The sequence below is a fragment of the Gopherus flavomarginatus genome, chromosome 23 (assembly GCF_025201925.1).
Source record: "Gopherus flavomarginatus isolate rGopFla2 chromosome 23, rGopFla2.mat.asm, whole genome shotgun sequence".
Taxonomy (NCBI): domain Eukaryota; kingdom Metazoa; phylum Chordata; order Testudines; family Testudinidae; genus Gopherus; species Gopherus flavomarginatus.
The window spans coordinates 8,784,936-8,797,064 of NC_066639.1; the positions used below are offsets into that span (position 1 = coordinate 8,784,936).

General features: G+C 51.4%; 1 protein-coding gene, 1 long non-coding RNA gene and 1 other non-coding gene across 13 annotated transcripts in view; 2 read left to right on the forward strand and 1 right to left on the reverse strand.

Moving 5' to 3' along the window:
• The window catches only part of LOC127039341 (zinc finger protein 436-like), a 782,343-nt gene that overhangs the window by 436,642 nt on the left and 333,572 nt on the right, over positions 1-12,129 (reverse strand). The window lies entirely within an intron of this gene.
• Positions 1-12,129, forward strand: part of LOC127039472 (uncharacterized) — a 591,654-nt gene that overhangs the window by 436,539 nt on the left and 142,986 nt on the right. The gene's annotated exons all lie outside the window — the stretch shown is intronic.
• On the forward strand, positions 11,343-11,424 carry TRNAS-GCU (transfer RNA serine (anticodon GCU)). Its single transcript has one exon. It is a non-coding gene; the product is annotated as a tRNA-Ser (tRNA).

The window sequence follows — 12,129 nt, forward strand, 5'->3', positions numbered from 1 at the left end:
AGGGAAATGCTCTGGGCATTACCCTGTGTGGCCACACGGTGTCAATGTTGCTCCATGCAGGAAATGCTCTGTGCATTACCCTGCGTGGCCACATGGTGTCACTGTTGCTCCATGAGGGAAATGCTCTGTGCATTACCGCGCATGGCCACACGGTGTCATTGTTGCTCCATGAGGGAAATGCTCTGTGCATTACCCTGCATGGCCACATGGTGTCACTGTTGCTCCATGGGTGAAATGCTCTGTGCATTATCCTGCGTGGCCACACGATGTCACTGTTGCTCCATGCGGGAAATGCTCTGGGCATTACTGTGATGGAGTAGGGATTGTCTGTGTGGGGGATGGGAGAACAGTGGGTGACTTAAGGTGAGGGACAGGACCTTAGCCTGTAACTCGAGCCAGGCAGTGGGGAGGAGGTCTTCATGGGATTCTACTTCCACCTTCCCCACCAGCTGCTCTGCTCTACCAGCCAACCTGTAGTCTGCTCCAACTGCTCCAACAAACGGCTCAGCTCACCTCACTCTACGGGCTACTCCCACCATCTCACAAACTGTTTCTCTCCATCAGCTGCTCTGCTCCACAATATAGCTTCAGACTCCCCCACCAGCTAGCACAGCTCTTCAGTGATTTCAGATCAACAATCTAGAACTTCAATTCTTAAGAGAATCAAAAATCAGTTCTGCTATTCAACTGTCAAAACAGAAAAAGGTACAATTGGTGTTTCTGGCTCACCCAAGGAGCCCACTCCCTTTTCTAGCGAGTGCCACTCAGTTGATGGTGAGAATCCCTGTCTCAAAGCAGTTTCACAGTTCCTAATCCACACAATCAGGGTGACAACACTCCACATCTCATGCCCCAACAACAAATAAACTGGGGATACCACAGCGGCCAAAGCAGCCATCCCAGGCTGCCGTGGCTGTGTCAGGTGGAGTGGGTGTGCCTATGCAAACATGATCAGCCCCTGAAATTCTTTTCCACACTAGACATAATTCACCACCAGATGTCAGGGTAGAGTTCATTCTGCTTCTGCTTACATAGTTTGTGCCCCCCACAACCTCCTAATCCAACTGGGACCCATCTAGGCTGGATAAAGGTATCTGTGCTCCCTACAAACCTCTAAGCCCCCCAGGGAACCCACAAGCCCAGATGTAGGCATCTGTATGCCCCACAAACCCCCTAAGACCCAGAGGACCCCTCCAGCCTGTAGGTAGGTGTCTGTGACCCCCAGAGCCCCACAAAGACTCTCGGGACCCCTACAGCATGGATGTTTGTATCTGTGACCCCCACAAAGCACCTAAGCTACCCAGGGCCACCTACAATCGGGACGTAGGTATCTGTTCCCCACCCCCAACACAGCCAATCCCCCCCGGGACCCCTCCAGACTAGACATAGGTATCTCTGACCCCACGAATCCCCTAAGCCATGATGGGGCCCCTCCAGCACGGACATAAGTATATGTGCCCCCACAACCTTCCTAAGACCCCCGAAACCCCTCCAGTCTAGATGCAGATATCTGTGCCCCCCACAGACTCCCTAGGCCACGATGGGACCCCTCCAGCCTCGACATAGTTATCTGAGATCCCCACAACCCCCCTAAACCCCCCAGAACCCCTCCAGCCTAGATGCAGGTATCTGTGCCCAACACGAACCCCTTAAGGCCCCCAGGACCCCTCTTGCCTGGATGAAGGTATCTGTGCCCCTCACAAACCCTTAAGCCCCCCCAGGATCCCTATAGCCTAGACGTAGGTATCTGTGAACCCTAACGAACACACTGATCCTCCTAGCGACCCCTACAACATGGACGTAGGTATCTGTACCCCAAAATTCTCCAAAGCAACCCCGGGACCCCTACAGCCTCGAAATAGGTATCTCTGCTCCCCCACAACTCCCTAATACCCCCAGAACCCCTACAGCCTGGACATAGATATTTGTGACCTCCAGGAACCCCCTAAGCCCTCCCCAAGACTTCTCCAGCCTGGACATAGGTATCTCTGCCCCCCACAAGCCCCCTAAGACCCATAGGGCCCCCACCAGCCTGGTTGTAGCTATGTGTATGCCACACAAACCCCCTAAGCTCGCCAGGGCCCCCTCCAGCTGGGACGTAGGTATCTGCGCAACCACAACCCCTTAAGTCCCCCAGGGACCCCTCCAGACCATACATAGGTTTCTGTGCCCCTCACCAACTCCCTAAACCCCTAGGGATCACTACAGGCTGGACGTATGTATCTGTGCTCACCACAACCCCCTAAGCCATCCAGGGACCTCTAAAGCCCAGATGTAGATATTTGTGTCCCCCATGAAGCCCCTAATCCCCACTGGAATGCCTCCAGCCTAGACGTAGCTATCTGTGCCCCCCATGACCCCTAAGCCCCCCAGGGATCTCTAGAGCCTCTACGTAGGTGTGATGCTCTGTGCATTACCCTGCGTGGCCGCCCAGTGTCACTGTTGCTCCATGCGGGAAATACTCTGTGCAATACTCTGTGTGGCCACACAGTGTCACTGTATCTCCAGTCAAGAAATCGATACTGCCTCACCCTGTGTGTCCACAAGGTGTCACCGTTGCACCATGCAGCAAATGTTCTGTGCATTACCCTGTGTGGCCACATGGTGTCACTTATTAGAGGGGTAGCCGTGTTAGTCTGGATCTGTAAAAGCAGCAAAGAGTTCTGTGGCACCTTATAGACTAACAGACGTTTTGGAGCATGAGCTTTCGTGGGTGAATACCCACTTCGTCAGATGCATGTAGTGGAAAGTTCCAGAGGCAGGTATATATATGCAGGCAAGCTAGAGATAATGAGGCAGTTCAATCAGGGAGGATGAGGCCCTGTTCTAGAAGTTGAGGTGTGAAAACCAAGGCAGGAGAAACTGGTTTTGTAATTGGCAAGCCATTCACAGTCATTGTTTAATCCTGAGCTGATGGTGTCAAATTTGCAGATGAACTGAAGCTCATCGGTTTCTCTTTGAAGTCGGGTCCTGAAGTTTTTTTTGCTGCACGATGGCCACCTTAAGGTCTGCTATAGTGTGGCCAGGGAGGTTGAAGTGTTCTCCTACAGGTTTTTGTATATTGCCATTCCTGATATCTGATTTGTTTCCGTTTATCCTTTTCTGTAGCGACTGTCCAGTTTGGCCAATTTACATAGCAGAGGGGCATTGCTGGCATATGATTATATTACATTTGTGGACGTGCATGTGAATGAACCGGTGATGGCGTGGCTGATCTGGTTAGATCCTGTTATGGTGTCGCTGATGTAGATATGTGGGCAGAGTTGGCACCGAGGTTTGTTGCATGGATTGGTTCCTGAGCTAGAGTTACTTTGGTGCGGTGTGCAGTTACTGGTGAGAATATGTTTCAGGTTGGCAGGTTGCCTGTGGGCGAGGACTGGCCTGCCACCGAAAGCCTGTGAAAGTGTGGGATCATTGTCCAGGGTGGGCTGTAGGTCCCTGATGATGCGTTGGAGAGGTTTTTGCTGGGGACTGTATGTGATGGCCAGTGGAGTGTATGTGATGGCCAGTGGTTTCTTTCTTGGGTTTGTCTTGCAGTAGGAGGCTTCTGGGTACACGTCTGGCTCTGTTGATCTGTTTCCTTATTTCCTCGTGTGAGTATTGTAGCTTTGAGAATGCTTGGTGGAGATTTTGTAGGTGTTAGTCTCTGTCTGAGGGGTTAGAGCAGATGTGGTTGTACCTCAGTGCTTGACTGTAGACAATGGATCGTGTGATATGCCCGGGATGGAAGCTGGAGGCATGAAGGTAGGCATAATGGTAGGTAGGTTTTCAGTACAGGGTGATGGTAATGTGACCATCATTTATTTGCACCGTGGTGTCTATGAAGTGGACCTCCCGTATAGATTGGTCCAGGCTGAGGTTGATGGTGGGGTGGAAGCTGTTGAAATCATGGTGGAATTTTTCCAGAGACTCCTTCTCATGGGTCTAGATGATGAAGATGTCATCAATGTAGCGTAGGTAGAGAAGGGGCATGAGTGGACGAGAGCTGAGGAAGCGTTGTTCCAGGTCGGCCATAAAAATATTGGCATATTGTGGGGCCATGCAGGTGCCAATAGCTGTGCCACTGATCTGGAGATATATATTGTCATCAAATTTGAAATAGTATCAGAGGGTAGCCGTGTTAGTCTGGATCTGTAAAAGCAGCAAAGAATCCTGTGGCACCTTATAGACTAACAGACGTTTTGGAGCATGAGCTTTCGTGGGTGAATACCCACTTCCTCAGATGCATGTAATGGAAATATCCAGGGGCAGGTATATATATGTGTACCTGCATATATATACCTGCCCCTGGATATTTCCATTACATGCATCTGAGGAAGTGGGTATTCACCCACGAAAGCTCATGCTCCAAAACGTCTGTTAGTCTATAAGGTGCCACAGGATTCTTTGCTGCTTAAATTTGAAATAGTTGTGTGTGAGGATAAAGGCACAGAGCTCAGCAGCCAGTTGTGCTGTGGCATCATCAGGGATACTGTTCCTGACAGCTTGTATTCCATCTATGTGTGGGATGTTCGTGTAGAGATCCTCTACATCCATGGTGGCTAGGATGTTGTTTTCTGGAAGGTCAACAATGGGTTGTAGTTTCCTCAGGAAATCAGTGGTGTCACAGAGATAGCTGGGAGTGCTGGTGGCATAGAGTCTGAGTTGAGAGTCCACATATCCAGACAGTCCTTCAGTGAGAGTGCCAATGCCCGAGATGATGAGGCGTCCAGGATTTCCGGGTTTGTGGATCTTGGGTAGTAGATAGAATAACCCTGGTAGGGGCTATAAGGGTATGTTGATTGTTCCGGTGTTAGTGTAGGGAATGTCCTGAGTAGATGGTGCAGTTTCTTAGTGTATTCCTCAGTGGGATCTGAGGGAAGTGGCCTGTAGAATTTGGTGTTGGAGAGTTGTCTGGCAGCCTCCTTTTGGTAGTCAGATCTGTTCATGATGACAACAGCACCTCCTTTGTCAGCCTCTTTGATGATAATGTCTGGGTGGTTTCTGAGGCTGTGGATGGCATTGCGTTCTGCACGACTTAGGTTATGAGGCAAGCGATATTGTTTTTCCACAATTTCTGCCTGTGCACGTCGGCGGAAGCATTCAACGTAGAGGTCCAGACTGTCATTTTGACCCTCAAAAAAATCTGTGTGGGTATTCACCCACGAAAGCTCATGCTCCAAAACGTCTGTTAGTCCATAAGGTGCCACAGGACTCTTTGCTGCTTTTAAAGATCCAGGCTAACACGGCTACCCTTCTGATACAGTGTCACTGTTGCTCCATGCAGGAAATACTCTGTGCATTACCCTGCATGGCCACACGGTGTCCCTGTTGCTCCATGCGGGAAATGATCTGTCCATTACCCTGAATGGCCACACTGTGTCACTGTTGCTCTATGGGAAATGCTCTGAGCATTACCCTGCGTGGCCACATGGTGACACTGTTGCTCCATGCGGGAAATGCTCTCTGCATTACCCTGAATGGCCACACGGTGTCACTGTTGCTCTATGGGAAATGCTCTGTGCATTACCCTGCGTGGCCACACGGTGTCACTGTTGCTCCATGCGGGAAATGCTCTGTGCATTACCCTACATGGCCACACGGTGTCACTGTTGCTCCATGAGGGAAATGCTCTGTGCATTACGGCGATGGAGTAGGGACTGTCTGTGTGGGGGATGGGAGAGCAGGGGGTGACTTTAGGACCGGACACGTGCTCTGCCTGTACCTGAGCTAGGCAGGTGGGAGAGGGTCAGCAGCTTTGCCCGGGAAGCAAGACACAGGAAGGGGCTGGCTGGAGGGAGTTGGGTTAGTTCAGTTTCGTTTTAGGTCTGGGTGGTTGGAATTCAGGGAATCCCAAACTGGGAACTATGTTTCCCGAACCCCCAGAAGGACTCGATTGCGGGGTCCTGCTTATGTCTCCAAACTCTGCTGTATCCTTCACTCCCGTTGTCCAATAAACCTTCTGATTTACTGGCTGGCTGAGAGTCACTGTGAATCCCAGGAAGAGGGGTGCCGGACCGGACTCCCCCACACTCCGTGACAGACCCTAAGCCCCTCCGGGACCCCTGCAGCCTGGACGTAGGTATCTGTGCCCCCCACCAAACACCTAAGACCCCTGGAGACCCCTCCAGCCTGAACTTAGGTATCTGTGCCCCCCACAACCTCCCTAAGCCCCTCAGGGACCTATACAGCCAGGACATTGGTATCTGTGCCCCATATAGACTTCAGAAGCCCCTGGGACACTCCGGTGTGCATGTAGGTTATGTGCCCCTCAGAAACCCCCTAGCCCCCCAGGAACTGCTACAGCCTGGATGTAGGTATTTGTACCCCCACAACACCCCAACCCCCCCGGGACATCTACAATCTGGACGTAGATATCTGTGCCCCTCACAAAACCTCTAACTCGCCCCAGGGACCGATACAGCCTGGACATAGGTATCTGTGCCCACCCGAACCCCTAAGACCCCCTGCTACCCCTACAGTCTGGACATAGGTATCTTGGGCTACCAAAAATCCCCTAAGACTCCCAGGATGCCTCCAGCCTGGACGTAGGTATCTGTGACCCCCACTAACCCCCTAAGCCCCCCGGTACCACTACAGCCTGGATTTAGGAATATGTGCACCCCACGAACCCCCTAAGGCCCCTTGGGACCCCTAAAGCCTGGAGATTGGTATCTGTGTCCCCCTCAAAACTCTCTAAGCCCCCCCGGGAACCCTACGGCCTGGACGTAGGTATCTGTGCACTCCAAGGCCCCTAAGATCCCTCGTACCCCTACAGCCTGGATGTAGGTGTGACGGTGCTGCCCGTGGGAGACAGCTGAGGTCACTCAATCAGGTTGAACTGCAAACAAAACAGGGCAGACAAATCCCAAACGCTGGTGGTTATTTCAATACTTAGATTTACCAAGCTAGCACAAAACAGCTTCTGTAGTACCTCACTGGTTACTTAGAAGTTTAAACCACGCAGTTCCCTTAAAGTACCCAGCCTCAGGCCTCCGTCCAGACACACCTGTCAGATATGATGATGATTTCTGAAAATCTTACTTCATCACATAAAAAAAAAGATTCTACCAATCCCAAAGGATCAGCCACACACCCAGGTTCAATTATAACTTAGATCTTACCTAAAATAAATGCTATAGCCAATTGTTATTAACTAAGCTAAAATTTATTAGAAAAGAAAAGAGAGAGAGTGTTGGTTAAAAGATTAATAGACATATAGACTTGAATTCAATTCTTGAGGTTTAGATACATAGTAGAGGTGAGCTTGTAGTTGCCAAAAGTCCTTTTAGAAATAGTCCATAGGTTATAGTCCAATTTCCATATTCAGGGTGGCTCCAGTCAATGACTGGGGATCTCAATCCTTGTGGCTTAAGGTTTCCCCCTCTTGAAACCCAAAGCAGATCTGAGATGAAGAAGGATCGTGTCCCAGGCTTTTTATACATTTCCAGCAGCCTTTCGGCCTGAGAAAACAATAGGCTTAACTCTCCTTCCAAACATCCTCGCAATTAGTACAGGGTAATTTATCCATCAAACAGTTCAAATACAGGTTACCACAACCTTCAAAGAGACACAGAGACAATAATACTATTTCACTCAAGTATCATCATAAATGTTAATATTCCTTTTTTGCTCCTTGAATTAAAACTATAGCAACAGACAAGACTTGTTTGCTTACATCACAAGACCTGAGCAAACATCTCCCCTTCTACCTCTAACACTGCAGACTTGCATTTCAAAGCTCTGTTCATTTACATATCTTGCTAACCAGTTCTTAAGGTTCACCCATGGGTCAGGTCAGTCAGTGAGGTGAGTTAATTAACTCTTTCTGGCCCTGTCACCTTTCAATGAGATATTAGATAATACTTATAAAGTCACAGTCGCGGTGAGTCGACTGCTGCAGCTCCCCATAGACTCTGCCTGCGTCTCTCACCAAGCTGGAGCACAGCCATCGAGGGGAGAGCACTTGATGTGTTACATCTACACTAGACACGATATATCGACCCCCGCTGGATCGATCGCTGCCCACCGATTCGGCAGGTGATATAGACATATCCAGAGTATCTGGTGATTGGAGCTGGATCCCGGAGGGGGACACATTGAAGGAACTCAGGGGTTAAGATGCCTCTATTGTCAACTGTCAGGGCTGCTGTGGCTCAGAGGAGGGTGCTTGACTGCCTAGCAGGCTTAGGTGCCGCAAGCCTGGGAGGCGGGAGAAGTGAAGCGGCCACGGTGTGCTCGGGATGCTCGTGCTCGGAGCAGGGGTGAGCTCGGGCAAGGGAGGTGCCACAGAGCAGAGCGGGGGAGTTGCCACAAGATGGACGCCTCAGGGTAGAGGAGGGGAGCTGCCATGGGTGGGGCGCCTTAGGGTGGGGGCGCAGGGGGGGACGGCGCAAGGTGGAAGTTTCGCCTAGGGCGTGAAACATCCTTGCACCGGCCCTGCCCTATGCCCTACCTGCAGCCAGCCCTGCACCCCCTGCCCTGCCCGCACCAGCCGCATCCTCCCTGCCCTGCCTGAAGCCAGCCCTGCAGCCAGTTCCTGACACACCCCCTGCCCTGTCTCCAGCCAACTCCTGCCGCACCCCCCTATGGCCCTGCCCAAAGCCAGCCAGTCCCCACACCTTTCAAGCCTGCACCAGCCCTGCATCCCCTGTCTGCAGCCAGCCTTGCACCCCCTGCCCTGTCTCCGGCCAACCCCTGATGCACCCCCCTGCCTGAAGCCAGCCAGCCCCGCATCCCTTGCCCTGCCTGCAGCCAGACCCTACCTCCAGCCAACCCCATGTCCACTGGTGCCCTGCAGTTCCCAGGGCAGTAACCCTGCACATCTGCTTCAATGAGGGGGGCAGGGAGCAGTTGGGACCCACACGTGCACACCCTAGGGTGACCAGACAGCAAGTGTGAAAAGTTGGCACGGGGGTGGGGGGTAATAGGATCCTAGATAAGAAAAAGACCCCAAAATTCGGACTGTCCCTATAAAATCAGGACATCTGGTCAGCCTAGCACACCTCCAGGTTTCCTGAGTTCTATTGCTGGGTTTCCTATTGGTTCCACTGCTGGTTGTTTTCCTTTTCCTTGGGGACTTTGGGCACGAAAACTGGAGACAGTACAAAGGTTGTATAAAGGTAAAATTAAATAGGTTGCAGAGGAGTTTTTTTTAAACTTAGGCTTTTGTTGTTAAAAATTTTGTCGCTCGGGGGTGAGAAAAAACACTCCCCGAATGCCAAAATTTGAGCCATGCAAAGCAGCAGTGTGAACAGCGCTTTGTAGGTGGAGCTGTGCTCCCGGTGACGAAGCTCCTGCCCCTCGTTGGAGGTAGTTTGGTTTTGTTGCCGGGGAAGCTCTCTCCCAGCGATAAGGACGGCCACACAGCGCACCTTACAATGGCACGGTTAGAGTGGCACAGCTGTACCGTGGTAAGGTGCGCGGTGTAGACACAGCCTCAGAGCGGGGGGAAAGCCGAAAGGCACTGAGGAGCACAGGGTTCAGACAGAGACATCCGTTAGGATTGGAACTATTCACAGGGATTCTCTACAGCCTAGTAAGGAGGAGAGGATGGAAGATGATAATGTACAGGTAGGATCTGATCAGAAACAGTGAAATGAAAGAGTCTCCCTCAATTACATCACATAATAGCAGACAGCTAAAATGGGAAACATTTTATAAATACTTAAATACAAACGCTAGATGTCTAAGTACTAAGATGGGTGAATTTGAGTGCCTGGTACTGAGTGACGATATTGATAGAATAGGCATCACAGAAACTCCTGCACCCCCTCCTGCGCCCATGTGGGGACACTGACCTGTGTGCATGGAGCAGCTGGCATTGCTGCCCCCCACTCCTCCCTGGAACGCTGCTCCTCCAGGCACCCCTAGGGGCTGTGGGATGTGGGGGCAAGAAGCGAGATCATCCGAGCTCCCTGCACCCAGGTCACTTTCCTCAGCTGGGCTGCATAAGGGGAGGGCAGAGAGCAGCAGCTTCTGATGCTCCTCTCACAGCACGGCCCAGGTGGGGAAAGTGACCAGGACGCATGGAGCACATAGTGCTGCTCCTCACACCCCCCAACCCTCTATGGCCCCATGGAGGAGCATTGGGGCAGGGGAGAGCAGTGAGCACCTTTGCACTGCCACACGGTGCCCTTTGACCCCATGGAGCCCTGGGCAGCTGCCAGGGGGACCCACCCCTAAGGCCGGCCAGGCTTCCCAGAATGAGCAGCAGAAAACATAGAGACTGGCCACACACTGAGCAGTAGTAGCCTGTGCGGCTCGTAATGGAGGCTCGGGGGGGAGGGGACTCAGCCTCCCCAAACCTTGCATTGCCAAGGGGACAGTGGGGCCCATAACCAGGGGCCCTGGCCAAATTAGGTCCCCCTGGAAAAGTCTCCTCTATGTCAGCCTCAGGGCTGAAGGAGCTCCCACTCCCTGCTATGGCCCAGGGGCTGCAGCAGGGGCACAGAGCTTCTGTGATCTTGGGACCGCAGCGGGGCAGAGGTAAAGGAGTGACAGGGTGGGGCCAGTGGGGGAAGGCGTGGAAGGGGGCGGAGCCACAGACAGAAGGAGGGGCCATGGTTCTGGTGCTGGGGCCTCCACACTTGTTCCCCTTTCCCTGGGCTTGGGCATCACTAGCCCCTGCTTAGTGAGTAAGGGTCAGTGGACCCCAAAGTGTGGGGCGTGATTTCTAGGGGTACACAGAGGAACATTCATGGGGGCACCTCAGGGCCTGAGCCAGCCCCTATGGAGGGCAGGGAGGAAGCACCACTCAGCCCCACTCTGTCCAAGCTCTTCCCCAACCCCACCCTCAGCCTGAGACTCTGGCTTCCAGCCCGGCATCGACCCCTTTACCCCTGTCCGCACCCCTCTCCCCAGCAAGCAACAGCCCCACTCTCAGCCCCGGTTCTCGATCGCGGCTTCCGAGGGGCCACAGCCATGGCTAAGAGGGCACAATGTGAAATGTTTGGGGACCACTGGTTTAAGGTGACATCCTCAATCACTTCTCTGCAGTCCAATAAAAGCTATTCCTCACCCACCTATCCCTCCATCAGGACGGACTAGGTATGTTCTGCTGCCCTTCACTCATACAGGAAGGAGAATAACATTTTATTCCACTCAATCCTAAAGCGATTTGTAACCCACCACCATCCCAAACTGGTCATTTTGGGGAAGTGGCCCCATCATGCTGCATAGCTATGCAGAGTAGGTGTGTCTATGCAAACACGGTCTGTTCCTGAAGTCTTTCCCCAGCTCCTCACTAGATGTGAAGGGGGAGCTCAGTCAGACCCTGCTTATGCTTAGTATTTAAAAACTCCATATTGTCCTTATCTCTGCCAGCCTTAGATTTCTCTTCCTGGGCCTTTTTTGACAGTTTAGGTGAGGTGACCGAGTGGTTAAGGTGATGGATTGCTAATCCATTATGCTCTACACGCATGGGTTCAAATCCCATCCTCATCGGATGCATTTAGTCTTCACCCCCCTTTATAGACAACCATCTCCCCTTTTGGCACAATAACAGCTCTAGCAATGTTGCTTCTTGCAAACAAAAACCTTCTCAGAATCTCAGCCCCTTCCCTTGCTTCAAATACAAAGTGTAAATCTCAGATTTCTAAAAAATTCTCTAGTCCTGTATTTCTTAGTTTTTATCTCAAAAGGGAACATCCTCATAATCTCCCCCAAACACCCTGGGACCTTCCCAAATAATTAAAATACCCCCATCCTGAGCAAGACCAAAACAGTGAACCAGAGCTAGTGTCTAGGATAGGCTGTTCTGAAAGAGGTAACTCAAAAACATTTTTTCTCCACTTCCTTTGGCAAAGTCTGACTCAGAAAAGAAAATTCCCCAAACTGAAAAGTTTTGCTGAAAAATCAATACTAGTCTGTTTGGAGACTTTGATTTGAATGTATTATTATTATTCTCTTCTGATTTATTTCAGTTCAGTGTTTGTCCTCCAGATGTGTTTCCAGGTGTTGAGTTGTGGGGGAGAGAGGCCAAGTCATGATGTCTCTTCCCCTCTTTCAAAGTTTCTTCCAACTTGCTAGGAAATACCTTTGCTATGATGTGAGTCAAGCAGTGTCCATTGTCGCTGTGCTATCTCGGAGAAGTCTGCATTGTACACGGTTCCTGGGATAGTATTTGGGAGTGTGGATCCCTTTAATGGG